At 46.9% G+C, this 24,468-nt stretch overlaps 1 pseudogene; it reads left to right on the forward strand.

The window, feature by feature from the left end:
- The window catches only part of LOC142788947 (transient receptor potential cation channel subfamily M member-like 2), a 1,303,464-nt pseudogene that overhangs the window by 723,404 nt on the left and 555,592 nt on the right, over nucleotides 1-24,468 (forward strand).

Consider the following 24,468-nt stretch of genomic DNA (forward strand, 5'->3'; position numbering starts at 1 on the left):
ATCCTACAGTAAGCAATCCACTACTTCTCTAAGGACAGTCCTTACTTTCCTGTCACACTGGTTTCTCTGACGAAGGATTAGACCGTCTTTTTTTTTTACTTTTGTGGCACACCACTGACGCCAACAGCAGCTGTCGAAAAAATACGAGCCTGAATGGAAAAGCATCAATAGAAAAAAAATGCAGACGGGATGTAGCTTGCCAACGCTGGGAGTTCAAAAAAGAATACATTGGTAATAAACTATTACGAGAACCATGAATTGAACTTTAATGGGGCGCGCATCTAAAGTGACATCACTCGTTTCTGAACTATTCTATCACCTTATTTTTCTCACCAGGAGTCTGATTTACTGAAGTGACAGGATTAGAAATCAAGTTAGTAAATATTTAGGTGGCATCTGCTGAAGGTCAATTACAAAGAAAGTGACGCAGATTATGTTCAATGGTTTGTACTTTTGCAGGCAGTTTGCAGCAATGGCTTCTGGCGTGTTGAACCTATGCTACCTCGAGTCTCGATGCCGAGCTTACGACATACTGAGTGTGCAGACGGCCGATTGGAAATACAAGACGGCTGTGGACATAGCTGCCGAAGCAAGCAACCGCAAGTTCCTATCGCACCCTTGCTGCCAGATGTGGCTCACCAACCACTTCCTCGGTCGCATCAGCATCCGCGATATCGCGTGGGGTTTCTTCGGCGTTCCTCTGGGCCTCAAGGTGCGAAAACAAATTCAGTTGCATCCACAGGTTCAGATTACAAATTTGTTCAGATTTAGCAGACTTTACTAATGAGCATGTAATAAAATGGCATGCTTTACGTTTCGCATGCAGGGCACGCCTGGTATTGTGCAGACCATTTATGCAAATGGAAGCGCTACGTAAACTGCAGCATATGATGCACTACGACACGACACGTCAACGCATCGTGCATTCCACGTACTAAGTCCTGACAGTAGATTTTGTCAGTGGCCTCAATAGGCACGGCTAAGAGCACTTTCATTTATCATCCTGGCATACTGGCATACTTGTTACTATATGAACGCATGAAAGACCGAAAAAATGCCCCCAATTTCCCTAAAAGAATCGCGAGGAAATGCGAATGCATTGCGTAGACTCCGTAATAGCACTTAGCACGTGAAAACCCAGCTTTTCGAGAATAATGTTTTTTTTACACAGTACAGCCAATGGCACCGTTCGCCGCACGTGACATTTTCCTTTCCCGAGAAACGCGATATGGGTTTCCAGCTCTTGTGGCTAGCGTGGTGGTTGTAAAATGCAAGGATGTGAGCGAAACGAAAAGCATTCTCGGGTCGGCGTTGGCGGTTCAGAGCAGTGTCCCGAGCAAACATTTCTAGATGTGCTTCAGAGGCGCTCAGCTAGCGAATGGGTGAGAGTGAGGCTCGAGCGGATGAGAAAGTGGGGTGCAGGAAGGAGATACAGAGAGAGGATGGCGAAAGAAAGAGCTTCGAAGGTATGAACTTGTCATTGTATCTGACGGCCTTAATGTCAGCGTCTTGTCAATACAAACGCTACTCAATCACTGGCAACACAAACGCTACAAACGAGTTCCAAACGCACTACAATCAGGCTGTGGCAAGTCATGTTTAAGTAAAGGAGGTGGGCACTCCAGTTTCTAGGGTTGAGGATAAGCTCGCACGCCCACAGCTGTTGCTGACAGCTGCTGATGCCGGAGCGTCACGTGGTGGGAGCTTTGTTGCTAGTGACGCGCGCACACGCAGTGGTCGCTATGGGAGAGGGTGGTGGACGGATCCCGCCGGATGCCTGACATAGCCAGACTCTGAAATGCATTCGCATTTATAAGGAGCGCACCATACTGGTACCATCGTGATTGATGGGTTGGTACTTAACAGCATTTCCAAAGCAGCACCTGTGACTCTGAGCCGCGTTGCGGGGGAATGAGAGATTTATTGGGGGACAATGATTCATTGTGGGGTAAAACCGAGCGCGTGTCTGTTTAAAGACGATAGTGTCGTTTTTGGTGCTTCAACACAAACATTTTGCTCTGTCTGTCTGTTGGTGTCTGTTCAATGACTCAGCTACACGGCGAAAATTTACTTACCATGCTCTAATTCCGCTCATTTTTATCTGCTACCTGCGCTCATGCCTGTGATTATTCTCAATAACAATCAAATGTTACGCATATTTGAGGCGCGACATGAATACGAAAGTAGTCGATACTGTGTTTTAGACAACTATACAAACGTAAAACAAGAGACTGCAGTGCTTATTGTGCTGCGCTAACAATGCAACAATTTGACCTAAAAGCGAGTATATCCTACGCTTTCCTAAAAGAACATGGTGTCAAATTGACCTGTAGCTTCTAAAAACATTCCTTTTTTTTTGCTAAAAAATGCAAGATGGAGCCATTTCTCACACAGCACTCACCGACTGACAATCTAGCCCAGAACGTGAAATAAATTTTTTATAATATTTTTTATTTACAGGTAGGAGACTATACATTCCATGGGGTTTTCACGGCAGCATGCAAATACGCGCACTTTTTTGACTCAGCAATATATATATATATATATATATATATATATATATATATATATATAATATATATATATCTATATATATATATATATATATATATATACATATATATATATATATATATATATATATATATATATATGGGATATGGCACAACGGGATTTCACAACAGTTTCGGGAGGGGTCCTCCCTTCATCAGGGGATGAGTTATACTGACATGAATTTCCAAACTTCGTTGCTGCCGCGTCCCTCTCGCCTTGAAACATGTTTGCGAGAGTGAGAAAAAAAGAGGGGGAGAAAAAGAAAAAAAAAGAAAGAAAAGAAAGAAAGTAAAAAAAAGGAAGAACCACTGTCAACACTGAGAACGAAACCAACTGTCCGTGTACGTCCACATACATTTCTTATAACGTGCTGTTCAGTTCTCGACGTGTGTCGGGCCACCCAAGATTGTCGCCGCGGTGCCGGGAGGGTCCGTGACGGCGTGCGTAAAGAAAGGGCTTCCCCGTAATGGGTCGGTCCGCATGCGGCGGGCGTAAAGGAAGGGTCTCCCGCTAATGGGTCGGTCGGCTGTTTTTACCTTTAATCATCGTCCGTTTCCCTTTAATGGTCATCAAGTGGTAGGCGAACAAAAACACTTTGTATGTGCATGTGGAAAAAGGAAGAAAAGAAAAAATGAATGCAGAAAAAACGAAAACAAGAATGGGCAGTGTACACGTACGAGTCAGTCGGAAAAAAGCATGGTCTCGAGCTATCAATCTTTGTCACCAATTTCCTCCTGGCTTACTTCTCGGAGGCAGTTGAGTTCACCGGGGTCCTCGTTGATGCCGGCTACTAATGTTCGAAATTTGAAAATAAAATATGCCTCACGCTGTTCGCGCTCGCGTCTGTTTGAGAGACCGGACTGCAAAAGAGTTACGCTGATATTTTCAAAACATTGGTTTGGCAGGCGCAGATGTCTAGATAAAGGTAGCTTCGGCAGTGAAGTGGCGTGGTACCGGTGATTATTGAACGGCAGCCGAAATGGCGTGTCTGTTTGGCCGATATATTCTTGTCCGCAGATGTTGCAATGTAGCATGTATATTACGTTACTGGAGTCACAGTTAAGGCTTTCAGTTATGCAGACTTTGATATCCGAGAAGTTCGCTTTGGATTCACGTGTTGTGACCATCTGTGGGCATACCTTGCATCGAGCTTTTCCGCAGGGATGGCACCCTGATTGAAATTTGGGGGTGGTTGTTTTTGCTCTGACAAGAATGTCCTTCAGATTTTTATCCCGGCGGTACACCACGTGAGGTGGCTTCGCGAAGATAGAAGTTAGTCGTTTGCTTTGCCTGATTATGTTGAAGTGGCGCGACGGTATGTTGTTGATTCGTGGCGCTGATGAGGAGTAAGTTAGTACAAGGTTAGTTTGGGAAGTCGTTCTAGATACTCTGTTTGGTCCCTTAATAATATCATTCCTGTTCACGTTGCGAGCACGTAGTATGGCATCGTCAATAATGTCTTCCGGATAATTTTGTTTCAATAAATAATGCTTTAGGTGTTCCGCGTGTCTGTCAAATTCCCGCATATCGGTGCATGTTCTTCGGTACCAGTAGGCCTTAGAATATAGAATACCCGTTTTGCAATGCTTTGGGTGGCTGCTGTTGAAATGTAGGTACATTTGACGGTCTGTAGGCTTTTTGTAAAGGTTTGTTGACAAGCGGTCATTTTCGACCGTGACAGTGACGTCCAAAAAGTTAATGCTAGTTTTGGAAATTTTGTGCGTGAATTTTATTGACGGGTGGCACTTGTTAAAATCCTCTATGAAGCGGAAAAGACTTCCCTCATCATGGTTCCATGTCATAAAAATATCGTCTAAGTATCTTTTGTAGTAGAAAGGTTTCAAGGTGCGTCCCTCAATGAATGGGATTTCAAGTGAAGCCATAAAGGTGCTCGCGAAGTTTGGGGCCATTTTCGTGCCCATTGCAGTGCCACTGACCTGAAGGAGATGCTTGCCATTGAACTCAAAATGGTTATAATTTAGTACAAGTTCAAGAAGTGTAAACAGTACCTCGCCACTTACACTAGTTGATGAGTCAGATTTTTCATATTCAGAAACCATAGCCGCTATTCCGTCATGGTGGGGTATGTTGGTGTACAGTGAGCAGACGTCCATGGTCACCAGAAAACTGCCGCCTGGGATGTCGAGACTTGAAGTTTCGCAGATGAAGTGGTTTGTGTCCTTTAGGTAATAGAGAAAATTTGGGGGGATGCTTTTATTAAGGAATTGATGAATTCTGATATATTTTCTTTTGATGTGCTGTTACTGGATACTATCGGACGTCCCGGATCACCTGCCTTGTGTATTTTGGGGAGCAAATAGAATCGACCGGGAACAGAATGGGCCGGTAACATTGCTTTTAACATTTTGCCGGTAATTTTCTCGTCCCGGCGGAGATTGTTTAGGGTTACTTTTATCTCCCTTTAAATTCAGGAGTCGGGTCAGTTGGAAGTTCTTTGTAGAATTTTGTGTCTGATAGCTGTCGTTCCCTTCAAAACATCCTTACTCTCGAATATAACGCTGACAGTCCCGTGCCACGTGATAGCCAAGAGCAGCCGAAAACTTATGAGAAAAATGTCCTCAATCTGTCAAACACAACACTCACACCCGCTCAGCTTCAACTTTTGTCGGGAGGCTTAACCTTTTGTTTATCATCCGGTAGATTCAATGAATTTGAACTGTATCAAGACCTCGATAACTTTGCGCGTAATCTCCGCCTCCGTGAATACTTTCATGATCGCAAGGACTGTACGGATGAGAATAGAGTGATTGGTGGTGACAAATTATGGTGTCCGGGTGAGCAGAGGGACAAACACCTCGATATGTATATATCAGCAGTTCAAAAAGATATCATCAGAACGTATGAAAAAAATTGGCCATTTCGAAACAACATATCAAAGTCAGAACGAAGGGCACTCGATGAACTACGAAAAAACACTGAAATTACTATGAAACCGGCTGATAAATGGGGCTGCATAGTAATTCTAAACACGTCGGACTACTTAAAGGAAGGGGAACGACAGCTATCAGACACAAAATTCTACAAAGAACTTCCAACTGACCCGACTCCCGAATTTGAAAGCGAAATAAAAGTAACCCTAAACAATCTCCGCCAGGACGAGAAAATTACCGGCAAAATGTTTAAAGCAATGTTACCGGCCCATTCTGTTCCCGGTCGATTCTATTTGCTCCCCAAAATACACAAGGCACGTAATCCGGGACGTCCGATAGTATCCAGTAAGAGCACATCAACAGAAAATATATCAGAATTCATCAATTCCTTAATAAAAAAACATCCCCCCAAATTTTCCCTATTACCTAAAGAACACAAACCACATCAACTGCGAAACTTCAAGTCTCGACATCCCAGGTGGCAGTTTTCTGGTGACCATGGACGTCTACTCACTGTACACCAACATACCCCACCATGACGGAATAGCGGCTATGGTTTCTGAATATGTAAAATCTGACTTATCAACTAGTGTAAGTGGCGAGGTACTGTTTACACTTCTTGAACTTGTACTAAATTATAACCATTTTGAGTTCAATGGCAAGCATTTCCTTTAGGGCAAAGGCACTGCAATGGGCTCGAAAATGGCCCCAAACTTTGCCAGCACCTTTATGGCTTCACTTGAAATCCCATTCATTGAGGGACGCACCTTGAAACCTTTCTACTACAGAAGATACTTAGACGATATTTTTATGATATGGAACCACGATAAGAGAAGCCTTTCCGCTTCATAGAGGATTTTAACAAGTGCCAACCGTCAATAATATTCCCGCACAAAATTTCCAAAACTAGCATTAACTTTTTGGACGTCACTGTCACGGTCGAAAATGACCGCTTGTCAAAAAGCCTTTACAAAAAGCCTACAGACCGTCAAATGTACCTACGTTTCAACAGCAGCCACCCAAAGCATTGCAAAATGGGTATTCCATATTCTCAGGCCTACCGGTACCGAAGAATATGCACCGATATGCGGGATTTTGACAGACACGCGGAACCCCTAAAGCATTCTTTATTGAAACAAAATTATCCGGAAGACATTATTGACGATGCCATACTACGTGCTCGCAACGTGAACAGGAATGATATTATTAAGGGACCAAACAGAGTATCTAAAACGACTTCCCAAACTAACCTTGTACTAACTTATTCCTCATCAGCGCCACGAATCAACAACATACTGTCGCGCCATTTCAACATAATCAGGCAAAGCAAACGACTAGCTTCTATCTTCGCGAAGCCATCTCACGTGGTGTACCGCCGGGATAAAAATCTGAAGGACATTCTTGTCAGAGCAAAAACAACCACCCCCAAATTTCAATCAGGGTGCCATCCCTGCGGAAAAGCTCGATGCAAGGTATGCCCACAGATGGTCACAACACGTGAATCCAAAGCGAACTTCTCGGATTTCAAAGTCTGCATAACTGAAAGCCTTAATTGTGACTCCAGTAACGTATTATACATGCTATAATGCAACATCTGTGGACAAGAATATATCGGCCAAACAGACACGCCATTTTGGTTGCGGTTCAATAATCACCGGAACCACACCACTTCACCGCCGAAGCTACCTTTATCTAGACATCTGCGCCTGCCAAACCACAGTTTTGAAAATATCAGCGTAACTCTTTTGCAGTCCGGTTTCTCAAACAGACGCGAGCGCGAACAGCGTGAGGCATATTTTATTTTCAAATTTCGAACATTAGTAGCCGGCATCAACGAGGACCCCGGTGAACTCAACTGCCTCCGAGAAGTAAGCCAGGAGGAAATTGGTGACAAAGATTGATAGCTGGAGACCATGCTTTTTTCTGACTGACTCGTACGTGTACACTGTCCATTCTTGTTTTCGTTTTTTCTCCATTCATTTTTTTTTCATTTCTTCCTTTTTCCACATGCACATACATAGTGTTTTCATTCGTCTACCACTTGATGAGCATTAAAGGCAAACGGACGAAGATTAAAGGTAAAAAGAGCTGACCGACCCATTAACGGGAGACCCTTCCTTTACGCCCGCCGCATGCGGACCGACCCATTACGGGGAAGCCCTTTCTTTACGCACGCCGTCACGGACCCTCCCGGCACCGCGGCGACAACTTTAGGTGGCCCGACACACGTCGAGAACTGAACAGCACGTTATAAGAAACGTATGTGGACGTACACGGACAGCTGGTTTCGTTCTCAGTGTTGACAGTGGTTCTTCCTTTTTTTACTTTCTTTCTTTTCTTTCTTTTTTTCTTTTTTTTCTTTTTTTCTCCCCCCCTTTTTTTCTCACTCTCGCAAACATGTTTCAAGGCGAGAGGGACGCGGCAGCAACGAAGTTTGGAAATTCATGTCAGTATAACTCATCCCCTGATGAAGGGAGGACCCCTCCCGAAACTGTTGGGAAATAAATATACTTATCCTTGTTGACAACGCTCCCGTTGTGTGATATCCCATACTTTCACAAAGACTAACTGGCTCATTGAAATATTACTCCCACTATATATATATATATGTGTATATATATATATATATATATATATATATATATATATATATATATATATATATGTATATATATATTGTAAGGGAACGTTTTGGCTGCAAGCCACTTCTTTTACTTGCTGAGCCTCTGCCCCACAACACAGGTCAGACTGACTGATGATGGTGAGGAGTATGCGCATATGATAAGATAACCCGTATGAATAACGCTCACACTCATTTTCTCCCACGCGTGAGGAGCAAGTCTGGACGCGTCTTTTACGGAAACGGAACGTCGAACAAACGGCTTCAGACGCGTTACGTGCACAATCTCCGAACCACGAAGCGACGATCGGAAGAAAGGTTGCTGAGAGTTATATGGTAGTTCACTGGTGACGTTTGTTCAATGATTGTAGAGGGTCCAATGAAGCGTGACTGATACTTGTCACACAATTCTGGAGTGAGGCGTGACGCAGTGTCTTGCCCACCATACGAGTAATCAGCTGATGTACTCGATGATGACAGTGGAAGGGGGCAGCGAGAGAGGGCATTTGCATCTTGGTGTCTTTTGCCAGACTTATAAATGATGTCAAAATCGTGCTCTTGTAGGCGGAGCACCCAACGACCGAGGCGACCAGACAAGTTTCTCAGTGACGATAGCCAGGTACAAGGCGTGATGGTCTGTAATAACTAAGAAGTGGCGCCGTTAAAGATACGGTCGCAACTTTTGTATGGCCCAATCGACAGCGAGGCACTCCTGCCCAGTTATGAAGTAGTTCTGTTTGGCAGCCGTGAGAGCACGAAAAGCATTTGCAATAACTCTTTCGCCCGAAGTGGCACCCCGCTGTAGAATTGCACCAATACCATGGCCTCTCGCTTCGGTGTGCAGACATGTAGGTGCGTTCTCGTCGAAATGGCCGAGAACAGGGTCAGACGTTAAAGCATTCTAGAGGGCTTCAAAGGCACGCTCACAGTCGTTCTTCCAAGTGAAAGCTGATCCGGATATCAGCAGCTTGTGCAGTGGCAAAAAGATGGCAGCAAAATGACAGATGAAGCGGCGGAAGTAGGACACCAGGCCAAGAAAACTTCATAGGTGTTTCTGATTTTCTGGCCGAGGGAAGCGTATCAAGGCAGCGAGCTTGTCAGAATCCAGCCGAACGCCATCTTTGCGGACAAGGTGGCCCAAGACCTTGATGTTCTTTTTGGTGAAATAGCATTTCTTTGTACTTAGTTGATGTTCAGCATTAGAAATACACGTCAAAACTTCGTCCAAACGATCAAGATGCTGACGAAAAGAAGAGGATAAAATGACGATGTCATCTAGATAACAGAGACATGTTTTTCATTTTAAGCCGCGTAGAACAGTGTCGATCATGCCTTAAAACGTGGCAGGAGTATTGCATAAAATGAATGGCATGACGTTGAATTCATACAGCCCGCCTGGTGTTGCAAAGACAGTTTTTTCTTTGTCCGCTTCGTGCATAGGTATTTGCCAATAACCAGACCGTAAATTGAGGCTAAAGAAAAGTTCAGCGCCTAGGAGAAATTCATGTGCGTCATCGACTCGAGGCATCGGGTACACGTCTTTGCGCGTGATCTTATTAAGTGCTAGATAATCGACGCAGAATTGCACCAAACCATCCTTCTTTCGGAGTAGCACTACAGGTGATGACCACGAGCTGGACGAAGGCCGGATAACATCTGGTTTGAGCATATCAGCAACGTTGTCCTCGATGATTTTCCGCTCTGCGGACGACATTCGATATGGGCAGCGGCATGCAATTGTATTGTCTTCCATTTCAATTTGATGCACGGTGACAAAAGTGCGACTCGAAAGCTTGGCATTGAATCAAATTAGGCACCGTGTTTTTGAAGAATGCCCAAAAGTTCTCACTTTTGCGCTTCCGTGAGATTGGGATTTATTGTGGCTGCTAAAGCACCCGTTGTAGCATAGTCATCAGTACTCGTAGAGAAAGATGGCGAGTCTGGGTGAAGAAGCACCAGAGAAAGTGGTTTGGTATCTGTGAAGCAAACCGAATTGGTGTCCTGGGGCAGTACAACAGACAAAGAAGGGGGGTTCATTGCCGTAACTAGTGCTCTGCCATCACGAAAGCGCACCAGGCTAAGAGTGATGGTAAGTCCACCAGAGATATAGCGTCCACACGGTGCTACGAACACATCACCAGTACTGATCCTATCTGATATGAGGGTCAGAATATGCTCATTACCTGGAGAAATGAAACAGTCATCAGCCGTGACGAAGCGCTGGCTATGAGCATCGTTACCAGAAAAAATCTCAGTATCTGTCATGCGAATTACCCTCTGACGGCAAGATACCACGGCTGAAGCTGAGGAGAAACAGTCCCATTCCAAAATGACCGCCGTAGTACACGATTACAGAACAAGGAACGGTATATGGTGAAGGATATCCTCAATAAAACCTCATGCTGTGCAAACACCAGAAGACTGAACAAAAACCGCATTAGCACAGAGAATGGGAGGGCCATCATACGATGTCTTCACTTTGCACAAACGGGAACCCAAGTCCAAAATAGTAACTGAGATTGATGCATCTGTGTCCACCAAGGCTTCAGTCCTAATACCCTCAACACACACTGAAAGTATATTTGAGGGGCGTTCCGGAGGAGTTCGATGCAGTGCGCAAAATGCAGCTTCTCTCCTGAAGCTGTACTGTTTATATTTCTGAGTGATGACCAGGCGTCGTGGTAGCCGGACGTAGTGGTGACGAGGAACGATGCAAAGGTGACGGAAAACGACGGCAAGAGGAGCGGAAGTTACTAGCTGCATCGCAGTGCTGTGAAGATGGTGAGCGGCGTTAGTACAGTTGGTATGGGTGGCGATGTTGTGGAGCAGGTGCAAACTCATCTCTCTGGAAGTCACCACAGCCGCGCCTTTCGTCTTGTTGACGTCGACGAAAGAACCGTGAGATATAGCCACGTATTCCGAAACAATAGCAAATTGGTCGAGATAGATGCCAGGCATGGAAAGAAGGAGGCATTGCCCTTGGGGCGAGGACAGTAAGCGAAGGCTGCGTAGTTGATCCATACTGTAGTGATTGCTGAGAAGGTGATGCTGCAGGTACCTGAGCGTACGTCGGCTTTGGTGTGGTATGCGAGCTCAGGACTTGCTCACACGTCATGGACGCTAGCTCCTCCCTCACGATGTTGCGGAGGCTGCCTGCAGAAGGCATCACGCAGAGCTTCTAAGATGACGAGGTTGTCTGCAGTTGCAGCTCTTTGTGAATCATGAACCGTATCAACGCACGGATCTCATTGTCATGCATTGGCGTGACATATGCTGTGTCAGGTTGTAATCGTATAGGTTGAAGTCATCAAGTCGCTGACACGTACTGATGATATCCGCGACCCTGGGGGGGTTCTTTGCCGTTAAAGCGTTAAATGCGACGGTGCCTATGCCTTTTAGCAGGTGGCGAGCGCGGTCATGCTCCGTCATCGAGCTGTCGACGTGACGGAATAGGGCGAGGACATTTTCAATGCACGAGGTATAAGACTTGCCGGAGTGCTCAACAAATTCAGCAAGCTTTCATTATGCCATGTCTGCATGGGCAGAAAGGTTGGCAAAGATCCTATGAAGCTGCAGCTGAAAGGTAGGCCAGTCTGTGAAATCCAGCTGATGGTGAAAAAACCACATTTTAGTGACCCCCGTCAGAAAGAACGGTACGCGGTACAGATTCACAGAATCATGCCAATAGTTAAGCTCACTCAGATGGTAGTACTGATCCAACCAGTCTTCAACGTCTCCACCACGAAGGCCGGTGAACATCGGTGGTCTTATTCAGGGACGGTGTCATTCCAAGAAGGCATGCCAAGGGGTGCAGGCTGGGTGGATTGAGCCGTGTTGTTTTGCTCGTCTTGCGACATGACCGTGGGCTGACTGCGCAAACGGTGACCCGACCTGAGCTCCAGGGATGGTTTGTAGTAAAGGATAACGAAAAATTCCTGCAGGGAGGGGACCAAGGAACCGAAAAGCAGTCTACACCACATGTAAGGCAACGTTTCGGCTGCAATACATTTTTTTTACTTGCGAGTGTCTGCCCCACAAAACAGGGCAGACTGATGATGATGAGTATGTACATATGATAAGATAATGATGCGTATAACTAACGCTCACAATTTATATATATATGAATATATATATATATATATATATATATATATATATAACTCATCCCCTGATGAAGGGAGCACCCCTCCCAAAACTGTTGGGAAATAAATATATTTATCCTTGTTGACAACGCTCCCGTTGTGCCATATCCCATGCCTTCACGAAGACTACCTGGCCCATTGAATTATTACTCCCACTATATATATATATATATCTATATATATATATATATATATATATATATATATATATATATATATATATATATATAGTCTAGTAGATCCTCCGTGAGCGGTCACGACGTGGTTTATTTCGACGTTTCGGCCTAGAGTCTGGCCTTCATCAGGAATAAAGATACAGTTTGTCAGTGCTCAGCTTTATACAATCTCAAATCAGAGGGCAAGGTAAGAGGGTAAAAAAGGAAAGAAAAAAAGAAAAGAAAAGGAAAGAAAAAAAGAAAAAAGAGAAAAATAATATACGGTGGACGCCCCTCGGGTGCCCCCCTTCCACTTTTCCCTCCACTCCCCCCCATCTCTCTCCCCCTCTCCCCTTCACCTTTCTGATGTCAGCGGTCTGTGTATGTTTCCGTTCACTAGCGCATTCCTCCCGATCAGACGGCCCCTCCTGGCACTGGCGGTTCGGTGTGGGGCAAAAAAGAGCTTTTCAGGAAATCATAAGCCTTTAACTACTCGGGGTCCCATAAACAATTCGTCGTAGAAGGACGGGGGCCGCGTATTGTGGCAGAGGCTGGTCAGCGGGCATTTTAGGAAGTTCTAAGCCTTTAACTACTCCGCGCCCTGTCAACATTTCGTCGTAAAAATAGGGGTGCCCCGTATTACGGTAGGCTGTGCAAGCGCGTGCAATGCGAATTCCTGGCCCGCTTCTAAATTACGCGTGTCGTGGGGGCCTCCCGGCTGTGCACATGGTTGCTGTTGGGCATGTCGTGCATGGCACAATTGATTGGGTAGTAAAATAAAACAGAAAACATACGACAGCTGCACTTAGGAAGAGTAGTTACACTTGGAATTGTTTTAGGTTGTCCAGTGCCCTTCGCAGCTGCAGTGCCGTGAACTCAGTTACTATTTTCATTGTTGCCGTTATTGTTTTCTAATGCTTTAATTGCTGCAAGTGTACCAGGATTCTCATTTATTCCTCTATCGAGGGTGTTAAATCGGTGGATAAGGTATGACTCTCGTTGTTCACGTTCTCGATTTGATTTAAATCCCGTCTCTAAGAGCGTTACTGATAGTTTGTCGAATGCATGGTCGGGAAGATTGAGATGTTTTGATAGAGGTAGACTTGGGGCTGATTTCGCATGGGCTCTGTGATTATTGAAGCGAATCTTAAATGGTGTTTCTGTTTGTCCGATGTACTGCATACCACACACGTTGCATTCGAGTAGGTACACCACATTAGAAGAGTCGCATGTTAGGTTTCCTCGTATGTTAATCGAAAACTTGAATTGCGTGCTGGTTGCTTTGTCTGTTTCTCGCATCGCCTTACATACAAGACATCGTGGCTTTAAGCAAGGGCGGCATGAATTATTGGGGGGTGATGTGTTAATTTGGGAGTGGACAAGGGTGTCTTTGAAGTTACGTGGTCGTCGGTAAACGACGCCTGGAGCGGATGGGAATGCGCGTTTCAAACGTTCACTTTGTTCCAGAATGTTGTAATGTCGTTTAAGGATTTTGTTTACATTGGGGAAGTTTGTGCTGTAAGTCAAGCAGAGGTTTGTTCGTTGCGGGTCTTCTCGTGGTGGTCGCTTCATAAGTAAGTCTTCACGCTTTAGTTTTCTCGCTTTTTGAACAGCGTCATTAATTACATGAAAGGGGTATTTTTGTTGCTCGAGCATAAGTTTTAGCCTCTGTAACCTCGTGTCAAAGTCAGCGTCTCTAGAGCAGATTCGCTTATACCGGTGAGCCTGGCTGTATGGAATACTGTTTTTACAGTGGCGTGGGTGATCGCTTTGGTAATGAAGGTATTGTTGTCAATCCGCTGGTTTGCGATATAGGGTTGTAGAGAGCTTCTCTTCTTCTATTGTTATGGTAACATCAAGAAAATTTACGGTAACTTGCGAGTATGTGTGTGTGAAGTGTATGTTCGGATGTACAGCATTGTAAGTGTCTATAAAGCTGAGAAGTTCGTCCTCGCTGTGGGTCCAAATAAGAAAGATGTCGTCTATGTATCTTCTGTATAACATTGGTTTCAAGGAACTTTGTGCAAGAAATTCAGATTCTAGCTTTCCCATAAATATGTTGGCATAATTAGATGCCATTTTGGTGCCCATAGCGGTCCCGCTGATTTGTCGAAAATACTCTTGGTCAAACTCGAATGAATTTAATTCGAGGACCATCCTCGTCAATGTTGCAATGGCAGAGAAATCTGGGGTGTTAGATTGTTTATGGTTTGTGTACATGTTTTGTAATGCAGCTATGCCGTCATCGTGAGGAATATTTGTATATAATTAAGAGACATCAAGAGTAACCAAGTACGAGTTTTTCGGCACACAGATACCCGCAATATCTCGAAGAAAATGTGTGGTGTCTTTTATGTACGACGCGAGGGTGCATGGAATGTGGCTTATTAGTTTGTCCACGTACCCTGATATGGGTTCAGTTATTGTACCGATGCCTGATATGATTGGTCGACCTGGGTTACCGGGTTTATATATATATATATATATATATATATATATATATATATATATATATATATATATATATATATATATATACATATTTATATATAACGAAAGAGGTGTATACTTAAGGGCTCGTTTTTTCGTGTTTTTACGCAATATAATGATATATAACAAACAATAATGCCCAGGAAAGTATAGGGGAAGATATTACACCAAATTGTAATGTAAATATGAAGAAAGTAAAGTGGGTGAAAAGATAACTTGCCGTGGGCAGGATCCGTACCTGCAAACTTCGAATGATGTGTCCGACGCTCTACCACTTGAGCTGCCACGACAGCCATCGCCCCCAGCCACTTTTTGGGTTTATATGTCAATTAAACGTGGGAGTATCAGTCAGCGCATCAGTAGCCATGGTGGCGAGTGTGGCACACTCTTTCGAACCTGTTTGGCGTCACGTAACACGTGGACCTATAACGAGTGGGCAGCTGACAAATAGTCCCTCGTATACAACCTGAAAGTCTGCCAGTACGAGACCCTCTTTAATGAATTAAGGAAAGAAGTGTATACCTAAGGGCTCGTTTCTCCGTGTTTTTACAGAGTAATAATGAGATCTAGCAGACAATAATGCCTACGATAGTATAGGGGAAGATGTTAGACCGAATGGTAATGTAAATATGAAGAAAGAAAAGTGGGTGAAAAGATGACTTGCCATGGACAGGATCCGAACCTGCGACCTTTGAATGACACGTTCCATGCTCTACCACTTGAGCTCCCATGACAGCGATCCCCCAGCCACTTTATTGGGTTTATGTGAATTAAACGTGGGAGAGTCAGTCAGCGCATCAGTAGCTATGGTGGCGAGTGTGGCACACTCTTTTGAACCTATTGTCTTCACGTAACACGTGAACTTTTGGCATCACGTAACACGTGACGTCTCAAAACACGTGAAACCGCGTTTAATTCACATATATACCCAATCAAGTGTCGGGGGGGGGGGGATGTCTGTCGTGGTTTCTCAAGTGGCAGAGCATCGAATGCGTCATTCGAAGGTCGCAGGTCGGATTCTGCCCAAGGCAAGTTTTTCACCCACTTTTCTTTCTTTATATCTACATTATAACTTGGTCTAATATCTTCTCCTATACTTTCCTGTGCATTATTATCTGCTAGATGTCATTAAAATGATATATATATATATATATATATATATATATATATATATATAGGGTATAACTAAGGGCACGTTTTTTCCGTGTTTCGATACAATAAGAATGAGATTTACCAGATAATAATGCCAAGAAATGTATAGGGGAAGTTATTGGAAGAAATGTAATGTAAATAAGAAGATAGAAAAGTCGGTGCAAAAAGAACCTACCGTAAGAAAGAGTGGTTTCTGCTCACGGTAGGGTATTTTTTTACCCACTTTTCTTACTTGACATTTGTTCTAATAACTTCCTCTATACATTCTTTGGCATTATTGTCTGTTAGATCTGACTATATATACATATACATATATGTATATATATATATATATATATATATATATATATATATATATATATAGAGAGAGAGAGAGAGAGAGAGAGAGAGAGAGTCATGACCAAGAAATACGCTGGCGCTTCGGCGCGCGGGTAGCCAAAGCAAAGAAGAGAAGAACGAAGTCAGAATAAGAACAGCTGGCCCAAGATGGGGTGTTGTCTCTTGTTCTCTGTCTAGTACATCACAATGGCGCAGTCAAGGAATAAGAAGTCTTACGTCCCGGCTTAATCATCCAGGACAGCCGCGATAAGCGCCACTTGAGGACGGCGTCAAGGCCTCCTCGGCAGCTGTTCACCTGCCGCCACGGCGTCAAGGCCTCCTCGGCAGCTGTTCACCTGCCGCCACTGCCACCACCGTTCGGGAACGGCGTCAAGGCCTCCTTGGCGGCTGCAGTACACGTTACCGGTACCATTTCACAAGGGACGCCGTCCACGCGTCCTTGGCTATGGATTCTGCCACCAGCACAAGCCGACAAGTGAACCCTCTGCGGGAAGCCACCAGTACGTGTCTTCGTGGTTCGTTGGCACCGCGGGCTTCTCCATCGAGGAACACCATGCACGCTTCTTTGGCGATGGAGTCAACAACCCGGCCGCCGCTTCAGCTGCCCATCGAACCATCAGAGGACGGTGTCCATGCCTCCTCTGTGGTACCAGGGCATCACCCAATGGACACTATGCTACCACTTCGCGGCCATAATATGCACGGGCTCCTGTCCTTTGGGAATGCTGTTCAAGCTTCCCACGGCCTGCATTCCCTGTCCGGTACTCTTTCAACACATGAGCCGCCAAGAAACGCTGTTCATGCTTCCTTGGACGTGCGTGTCACCACTGTGAGTGCTACTAGAACCACGTACTTCACGGACGCCAACCAAAGTGGTTCAGAAGCTTCGTGCGACAGGGCCGTGAAGGTGCGGCATACCATCGCACTGCTCCGCGCAGAGACTAACAAACTGACAGCGTTGATTGCCGAGCGAGCTTCTGCAATGTTACCAGCACTGTGTGACATTAACGCAGTGTTGGATGTAGCTGCTTCATACGACCTTGAGGCAAGCAGACCGGAGCAACGCAGGGAGCTTCAGTCTTCTCTGAACGAGCTCTCACACCAGCTTGACTGCTTCGCGTCGGTGATCTATGCGTGGCCACCTGCCACCTCACAATCACCAGCCGTCTGCGAAACACCGGAATTCCACGGGGTCCGGAACAACCCCGACAGCTGGGTGGCAACCGTCAACGCGATAGCAATGCGCGAGGCCTGGATGGAATCTCAGAAATGGACCGTGGCTGTAGACCGTCTTCAGGAAGGTGCAGCGGCGTGGCACTGGTATGAACGCTGGAATCAGCAGCCATGGATGGAGTGGAGCTTCAAGCTCGTAGCTGCATTTGGTCGTAATCCTTACCACCTCTCCACCACCACCCCATCCATCCTGGCCGTTATCGAGGAACAAGCTCCAGAGGCTTTCCACCTCGAGGCTGCAGCTGTGCGCTTCAGCTTACCACAGGAGAAGTTAGACACTATGTCGATACCCGAAGAAAGTTTACTGCGGCCAGAGGCCGCTACCGAAGTCGGACCTCTTGAAGGGCGTTGCTCCAACGAAACAGCCGCAGAGAATCATCTCGACTGTGCTGCATTGTCCTTCACCGACGCAACCACAATCGCACAATGAGCTGAAGTGGAGCAACACCTCGAAGGTTCCTCGGAGCCCTCCAGCCGCACGGCAGAAAGCTTCTCCGCCTGTCCTACGAATGACGTCACACGCAGGAGCGACATGCCACTGCTGCTCTTAGTACCCGCGCCGGTACGCGAGTCAGTGGAAGAGGCTGATACCAGTCCTCATACAGCTCATTTAGAGAAGCCAGCCCCAATATCAACTTTACTGAGGCAAGTGGAGACACCAGCATCGCCTATGCTTAAACCGCCTATGGTGATGGTGCCGGTAGAGCCCAAGGTAACCACTGCTGGTGTCACTTACCAAGATCAAGAGGAGAAAGTTGGCGCTCAAGATGCAGACAGCAGCCAATACGATGACAGCTTCACAAAATATGTCCTGCCGCAGATGCCAAAACCGGCCGTAAATTATGTTCTCTGCCACACATCTCAGAAGTTACGTACCCATTCTCGACGCAAGCCAAGGTACCCAGTGCGTTTTTTGGGATACTCTTTCTGCTACCCTCGTCCGGAGTTCAACGTCTGCCGCTGATTTTGCAGCCCGTCCGAAGCGCGCTGTCAGGTGCATGTTCAGCTGCTTCCCACAGAGAGTCTCTGCATGGCCGAGACCGACCACAACGATGCAGCCAGTCTCGACCTCCCGATAGACTTGTGGAAGACTCTGGCACCCAGTTTCAGCGTGGCCAAGGCCGACCTCCGAGACACAGCCACTATATCGACCGCCAGATCTACCTTTGGCAGATACCGGGACCAAATCGCGGCAGAGAGCGTCGGCCGCAACGGGGAAGCCAGTGCCAGCCGCCTGAGTCCACAGCACTTTTTCTAGAGACATCGTGGCGTGCGAAAATGCGACCAGTTCGAGGCAGCCAGTGCCGTCCACCAGAGACGCTTCCCCCTGACCATCACTTCATGTTGCATTGTGGTCTAGGCTGACCACCACGATGCAGCCAAGACGGCCCACCAGAAACTTTGCCGCCAGCTCCGCGCGCACGAATACATGGCCGAGTGTCATGACCAAGAAAGACGCTGGCGCTTCGGCGCGGGCGTAGCCAGAGCAAAGAAGAGAAGAACAAAGTCAGAATAAGAACAGCTGGCCCAGGATCGGGTGTTGTCTCTGGTTCTCTGTCTAGTACATCACAATATATATATATATATATATATATATATATATATATATATATGACCTAGGAAGCGATAGTTGGTAGAGGCCGGGAAGGAAGAAGTCACAGTGGAACAAACATGGCATATGAACCAGGCCACATCTGCCATGGATCGTAGTGTCACACGAGTCAGATGGATTAAGACCTGGCCGTCACTCATCAGCCTAACATCTATCACGAATGCACCGACAAGACGCCTCAACTGAATATCGACCACAGGCAAGGTGATTTAAGGTGCATGCATTTACCACCATCATGACAGAACCATCTACTGAGCTTCCCATCCCCGAGTACACCAGAGCAGTGGACGATGGACCTCTACAGGGCTGGTTCGACCTGTTCGAGCTCCATGCTATCGCTGCATCATGATTGGAACGGGAGATTATCGGCAACTTTACCGACTATGTCTCCGGTGAGGCCTTCAAATTCTACTTCACCCACATATTTCAAAAGGACGGGTCATGGGAAAAGATCAAACAAGAAATGATCGTTTGGTTTAAAAATAGAATGACGACTACGACGAAGACTCGCTTTGACCCATCCACAGAAAACCGCCCTCGTTCATCACAGTCAAAAGCAGCCTTCACGCTTTGGCCAACCTCCTGTTTTTCCATCGCGTTGATCTTCGGTCACTCACAACGCCCACCTCGCGTCTTACACGTTCACTATGGTCGGAATATAGCAGAGTAGCTCGGAACATACCAACTCAAGCCCGGGACCTATAGTTCAGTTTCATGCGCCAGAAGAGTTCGCATCGTTCGTTGCACAGAAAGACACTCATTCCCACCTAGACTCTATCCAAACCACGCCTGTTGCGGTGTCGCCATGGAAAGCACAACCATACGAAAGCCTGAACAAACAGGAAGCTCAGAAGCGTCACCTCTCAGGCATTGCCGTGAACCAAAAGCGTCCGTTAAAAACGACGTTGCAAAACCTTCGAAGATCTTCCTGTTAATTCGACCCCGCAACCTTCTTTGCTTGACAAGAATCATGAGGCCTAAATGAGTACCCACTATTTACTGGTCACATCAAGTTGGAAAGAAAAGCAGGCTCATGTTACTAAAGGAAAACTATCCAAGCACTGTTACGACTCGATGAAGGTCGTCAGAAACTACACCAACTAAAGAAAGGACAAAGTCAGCATCCGAGCTATCTTCGCAGCAAGAAACGTCAAGGAAGTCTCCTACAGCCGATTTCCAAACATCGTCCACGATGCGATCAACGAAGCAACGCCACAGAAAACTACGGAAGAGACTGAACGTTTTCATTTGTACAACGCACGAACATAGACATAATTCGTTGAACTTCAGTTCTTGTACACGCAGGCTGCAAGCACTGATTCTGTCAAGGCCACGACACAGAATACAGCGCGTACGACAGAGAATTCGGTGTCTACGGCATTCGACCTTCAGATGCTACAAGGACTTCTAACATTGTTTGTTTCTTGCAGCTGCTCAAGTCGCGTCATGGTCAGTGCAGTTTTGTAAGATGCTGTTACCTTCTCCAGAACACCAGAGCCAGCCTCGCCCACCAGAACTTCTCCATTGACCAGACTCCTGCACTCTTTTCTGAAGTTTTCCGAGTTTACGGAGCAGCACTGGGACATGAAACCAATTCAGCATTTTGACATTTGTGACTTCTCAACTCAACTTCTCCTTGTTCATTTTTCTTACTTGTAATCCATGCCTTCTTTCGAGGGGAGGGGAAATCATGTGATGTATGAAGCGATGGTTAATAGAGGCCGAGAAGGAAGAAGTCAGTGTGGAATAAACATGGCGTATGAGCCAGGCCACGCCTACCATTCATCGTAGTGTCTCAAATATATATATATATATATATATATATATATTGTAGCCATCTATTATGCGCTTCATCCTCATCTGAACAGCAGTCAATCATCATCATATGTTCTGGCTGACAATCATCATCTGCTTGGCACGAGCGCTTCTTGGTCGGGTCCGTTGCGCTTGCTCGTTCCCGAGTTCACGGCCAATAAACCTCGCTACAACCGAGACGTCATACGTGGTGGAGGTGGATTGACGTTCCCAGTACCTCTACTTACAACGCCTACTCGCTGGAGCTCCGTTCAGGCCGCCGCTTGGACCCTCAGTCCGCCAACATGTCTCAGAGTGAGTGGGTGGATGCCCTTTCGGCTCCCGTCTCTGCGCCGCAAGCCGTCACTGCGCCGCAAGCCCCTCCTCTTTACATCGTAAACCACCAGCGTGACCCTCCGATCTTCGCTGGTCTCCGCGGCGAAGATGTGGAGGACTGGCTCGATAACTACGAGCGGGTAAGCGCAACTAATCACTGGGACGACTCTAACAAGCTCCGCCGAGTATCGCTTTATCTCCCGGGCGTTGCCAAGACATGGTTCTTGAACCATGAGATCGACCTCACCGACTGGCCTGCCTTCAAGCAGCAGCTTCGCCAAGTATTCGGCACGCCAGCCGTTCGATCCGCTCTAGCGAGGAGGGCCCTAGATACTCGCCAACAACATCCCGGCGAGTCATACACATCTTATATCGAGGATGTCCTTGCGCTTTGCCGGCGCGTCAATTCTTCGATGTCCGAGTCGGACAAACTGCGCCAAATCCTGAAGGGCATCGGAAGCATTGCCTACAATGCCCTTGTTGTCTAGAATCCTTCTACTGTCACGGACGTCATCTCTACGTGTCAGCGTCTCGACGAACTTGATTCTGTTCGCCTTCAGTCGGGCAATAGTGAACACCGTACCGCAGACCGGGACCTGCGTGACATGATACTGGAGATCATACGAGAAGAACTTCAATCAATGGGCATCTCACAACCTTCTACATCTGTCACACAGCCTTCAAGCATGGCCCTCCGTGACATCGTAAGGGAGGAACTAACATCATTCACCGGTCCAGCCTACGTCCAGCCACCTCCGTCTAGCCCTCCAACGTACGCGCAAATTGCGGCCGCGCCTCCTCGCAACGTAAACTCTACTTCACCGCTGCCATCATTCACGCCGGTTGCTGCTGCACCACCGGTCCACTTCCGGCCAATCCCACCCGACCCTCCGTCAGTCCACTTGAGTGCGCTATCTCCCGGTGTGCCCAACGACCTCTACTACCCGCCTTGGCGCCCGTCTCGCCCAACATGCTTTTACTGTGGATATCGTGGCCATATATCGCGCTTCTGCCGCAAGCGCCAGCAGGACGAGCGTCGCGGGTACGACATGCGCGAACGGGACTTTTCCAGAAGGGATTCTTACGCTCGGCGTTATTCATCTGGACAGCAGCGGTCTCCATCTCCGCCCGCGTTGACTGAGACGCGGAACACTTACCGTTCAAGCCGACGCCGGTCACCTTCGCCCTTCCGTCGCTCCTCCTCTCCTCTTCGGCCAGCCTCGTTTACTACTGATAACCGGTCGGAAAACTAAATGATGCAGTTTTCGGAGGAGAAACTGCATGTAACAGTAGGACTCATATTCCTCCAGCACGCCCGTTCAACATGGTTTCTGTTACGGTGGAAGGAGTTCTCGTGGACGCTTTGGTGGACACCGGTGCTACAGTTTCTGTGATTAGGTATGATTTGTGCAAACGCCTGAAGAAAGTAATGACACCTTATAATGGACCCAATCTAGTCGAAGCCCAGGGGAACGCTATCCGCCCTTTTGCTCTTTGTACTGCTCGTGTGTTTATTGATGATATTTTGCATTACATCGAGTTCACTGTGCTTACCCGGTGCTCTCACCAGCTAATTCTAGGGTGGGACTTCCTATCTTCTTCTTCAGCCGCTATATGTTGTGGTGAACGGATTCTGCACCTAACTAATACGGACTCCATGCGACGAAGGCGTCTACAAGCCTCTACGCCTGTTCGCTCGCGAAGATCTCGAACTACCGCCACACCAAGAACGAATTGTGACCCTGATCTCTAAGGACATCGACCACGGTGACGTCTTGGTGTTCCCTTCGTCGACTTCGTCGCAAAAGGCATAGCCCTTGCATCAGGTGTCGTACGCTTTCACCATGGCTCCGCGCTCGTCATTGCTACGAATGAAACGCCAGAGAAAGTTCTCCTGCCAGAGGGCACTGCAGTAGCCTGTGTTGTGGATGCTGAGCCTGTCAGCGTCACGCCACTTAACCCTGCCTCTACCAACGACCGTTCTATGAGTAAGCCTGCCTCATCCTCTCCCTTCACAGCTCTTATCAGTGATGACTTAACAGCTATGCAGGCGCAGCAGTTGCTTGCGTTATTAACGAAACACGCCGATTCTTTCGACACCTGCTCTTCAACGTTGGGCCGAACTACCACTGCAGCGCATCGCATTCAGACGGAGGGGACATCTATTGTACATCGCCGCCCGTACCGCGTGTCTCTCGCTGAGCGAAAAATCATCGAGGAAAACGTCGCTGACATGCTCCAACGAGAAATAATTCGTCCATCAACTAGCCCTTGGTCATCCCCTGTTGTTTTGGTACGGAAAAAAGATGGCTCCGTGCGCTTTTGCGTTGATTACTGGGCACTTAACAACATCACACGCAAGGACGTATACCCCATGCCACGCATCGACGACGCCCTTGATTCACTGCAAGGCGCCGAATACTTTTCAAGCCTTGATTTGCGTTCGGGATATTGGCAAATTCCCATGCACGATGACGACAAAGAAAAAACGGCATTTGCAACCCCCGATGGCCTATACGAATTTAACGTGATGCCTTTCGGGCTCTGCAATGCGCCCGCGACGTTTGAACGCATGATCGACACCGTCCTGCGTGGTCTGAAATGGAAGACGTGTCTCTGCTACCTTGATGACATTATCATCTTTTCATCAACGTTTTCTCAGCACCTCAGCCGCTTGGATGACGTCCTAACATGCCTCGCCGGTGCGGGTCTGCAGCTCAACACTAAGATGTGCCGTTTCGCCACCAAATCCATCAAGGTTCCCGGTCATGTCGTCAGCAAGGACGGTATTCGCCCTGACCCCGAAAAGATCGCTGCCGTCCTTCGATTTCCATGCCCCACAAGACTTAAGGATTTGCGAAGTTTTCTTGGCCTCGCATCATATTTTCGTCGCTTCATACAAAATTTCGCTTCAATAGCTGCGCCACTTCACAAACTACTTGCATCTAATGCACCCTTTGTGTGGTCCGAGGAATGTCAGTCGGCGTTTCACCTATTGAAGAAAGCTTTGACGTCAGAACCTGTACTCTGCCATTTTGATGACACCGCCCCAACACTCCTGCATACCGACGCCAGCGGCTGCGGTATAGGTGCTGTTCTCCTCCAACGCGATAACTCTGGACGGGAAAGGGTCATCGCATATGCTAGCCGA

Source organism: Rhipicephalus microplus, chromosome 2 (assembly GCF_043290135.1).
Source record: "Rhipicephalus microplus isolate Deutch F79 chromosome 2, USDA_Rmic, whole genome shotgun sequence".
NCBI classification, from domain to species: domain Eukaryota; kingdom Metazoa; phylum Arthropoda; class Arachnida; order Ixodida; family Ixodidae; genus Rhipicephalus; species Rhipicephalus microplus.